Below are 3,227 nucleotides of genomic sequence, written 5' to 3' on the forward strand. Positions count from 1 at the left end.
GCTGATGCTGATCTGTGCATCAGCTCAGCCATTCATCACAACCCACTAGACACAGAGAGATCACACACACTGTGAGCGATGTAAGGCAGGCTTGATTCAATTTGTTGCCTGTTGTCTGTGTCAGTGATGGAACCCTTATGCCTGACGGCACCACCATTGTTACTGTCACTTCATCCAGTATGTAGGGATTTACATGTGGATGGTTGTTGCAGCAGCAAGCCAGTAGCGTTGAAGTTTTCCGTGCACAGATCAGCATCAGCTCAGCCATTCATCACAACCCACTAGACACAGAGAGATCAACATATGGCTGCAGGCTCCTCTTCCCCTCTAGGACAGCAATCACAGCATATCGCCCGTATCAATTTTTTAACGATCCCCAAAAGGCGGCAATTTTAGGACTTGTTGAAATAATCATGAGGTGCTTGTTGGGTAATGCAATTTGCTTCAATGAGTAAGTGGTGAGAAAAGCAGAGCTGGGACACAGTGAGACAGAGGTAAGCCAACTGAGCTCATTATGTATGCACTACAACGAAACCAATCTTTGTTGAGCCCGTCCTCGATTGTTTTTAAAGGATACTTTACTGGACAGAATCAAATTAGCAAGAACATCACTGATACGGGGTAATAACCCTAAATTGAATATCTGCACAAGCTAAAGTGTCCCCTCTCTGCAGAATCAATTGCTGTGAAGAGAAAAAAGGTGGTGGTGGCGGCGGGGGAGAGAGCATTCATAGTTAGCAGACCTTTAAAAAGTACACCAGAGATGAAGGCATGAGTGGGCTACTTTCACGCTCCAGGGCCCTACAATAATATGTGTCTACTGACTACTACACTAGATGCAATCTCTTCAATTATGCTAGTTAATTTCAATTACCATACAGCTGCCATCATTGGGTCAGGTTTTCCTTTTCGCATTTGCATGAATACGATTGTCTTTCATTGTGTTGGTACTAAGAGCTGCACACAGAGCACTCTGGCAGCTTTGTGGCTGTGCTAACTGAGCATGCACCATGACAACAACAAGCAATTAGCTAGACAGCCTCCTGTTAGTTCTGCCACTGGCTGACACTGCCGTGTGTTGTGCTGATGTGAGCCAAAATATGACTTTACTCAGTTCACTGCTGCGGCTCACTCATTACTGTACACATAGTGGCAGTTTGTGTATTTTGCTGACACTCAAAACTACAATAATGTATGTGTTTGATGAAAGTAGGCTTAAGGGGCCAGGAGAGTCAAAGGTCAGATGCTCCTGAGAACCTTATAGGTCTGTAAATTCATCTAATCAATACGTTTTCAAACGGTGTCTCGGAACAACAAAAAAAGAAAGCAGTGCTGTATTTGTACACGTCTGTGCAGTACTATGTGGACAACAGCAGAGAAAGGTTTCACTGAGATTTATCTATAATCTGTTTTCTAAGGAGAAGACACTACTGCAGCAGATGATAGTGTAATATGATATGTATATGATAATATGATGATAGTGTACATACAGGTGATAGCAACAAATTGAAGTTCAATCTGCTAAAACTGGGTACCTGCTGGGGTTACTGAGCAATGGTACACCTGAATACAACGATTATTTCAAACTGTAATTCCAGTAAAGTACCTTGGAAACATTGAAAAATGGGAAACTGAGCTGTAGAGCCCTACAATTTATGTAAAAGTATCTCAGAATTTTACTAATAACGAACAACCACAAACAACTAGAGTCATATCACAAACCAAGGAGTAAGCTAACATTAACCTGTCAATTTAACAAATTCTTCCACAAACATCATCAGCAGAGTTGTAAATGTATAAAAGACTTTGAACCTGCATGTGTGAAATCTATCTCAATTCAGTTTATTTACTCGCCTTATTCCTGGGGGCTCTACTGTCTAAATCGCACATCGGCGATTGCGACGCATATTTCGTTCAACAAAAATTAAAAACTTTTTATTGTAATGTTACAAGAACACCATTATCTTCACATTTAGAATTAAATTTAAAAAATGAACTAAAGAAAAAACATTTAAATTACTCATTGGGCTAGTTATTTTCCAAAGTCAAAGGGAGCCGCAGCAGAGAGATGAACGAGCCGCATGCGGCTCTGGAGCCGTACGTTGCGGACCCCTGGTCTAAACGATTATGTGTGCAACTTCCTGTCAGACACAGGAAGTAGAAATAAGCATCGGTTAACCATGGTAGTGGAACACGGACCGCAGTTTATTTGAAAGTTATTTGCATTCAGTTTAGCAGAGAAATTGCTGTGTTTGTTTTGTTCACATTTATTTAACAAATGTAAAGTTTACGAAAATAGCCTTGCAGAGTTCCGGAACCTGTTGTGTTCGCGGCTGCACGAACAACCAGACCAAACTAAATCAGTGGCTACGACAAAAGGGTTTCTGAACACGGGACTAAAAAAATAAATAAAGGTGAGGGAGGGATCACTGTATTTTGAGATGCACCTACATTTTCGTTGACGCTTTTGCCACATATTGTTGTATTTAATTCAAAACACTCCCCGATGCTGCTGATTGTGCATCACTGTGCTACGTAACAGGGGGAGTCTATAGTATCAAACTAGACTCCCACTAATTCACTTAGAGCTCCAGTTAGCAGAGAGAAAGTGAATCATTGTGTGAGCTACAATAGCCCATTACCTGTGAGTTAAAGAGCTCCATCAGTCCACAATGTCTCCTCCCAATCTCGCCCCGTGGTGAAGAGCGAGTTAGGCAGAGGATGCCAGACAGCAAGTAATGAGCAGGCCGCAAGCACATTTGTGCTGCGAGAGAATAGGTCCCTAATGAACCACTGAAGACACTTGGGTCCACTGAGTCAGGACTCATATGTGCAACTGATGTCCTATAGGAAGTTGTGTCTGCTCAACCAGAGAATATAAACAGCATTAAAAATACACTTTTTTTTTAAAGGTGTTTTGGACTTGTTTTCACATCATGCTTTTAAACTCTTAAAGCTCATTTTCTACTTCTTCCCCAGGCCATGCTATGACATTTTTATTAGCATTACGTGTCAGCCACACACTAGGGACAAAGCTGGTGTTAAAAAAATATGCGTTTTTCGTCCCTTTGTTGACGTGCTCAATTGCCTTTTTTATTTACTGTGTCATGAGATGCTATCAAACCAGCCCACAGGCTATTTGTTTCCTTTTTATGATGACAAGATCTTTTCTGAGCACGCTTCCTCAGAAGTAAAACTTTTGAGCGTGTGAGCTATGAATTCTCAGT

The sequence above is a fragment of the Nematolebias whitei genome, chromosome 2 (assembly GCF_014905685.2).
Source record: "Nematolebias whitei isolate Nwh7 chromosome 2, NemWhi1, whole genome shotgun sequence".
In the NCBI taxonomy this organism is placed as follows: domain Eukaryota; kingdom Metazoa; phylum Chordata; class Actinopteri; order Cyprinodontiformes; family Rivulidae; genus Nematolebias; species Nematolebias whitei.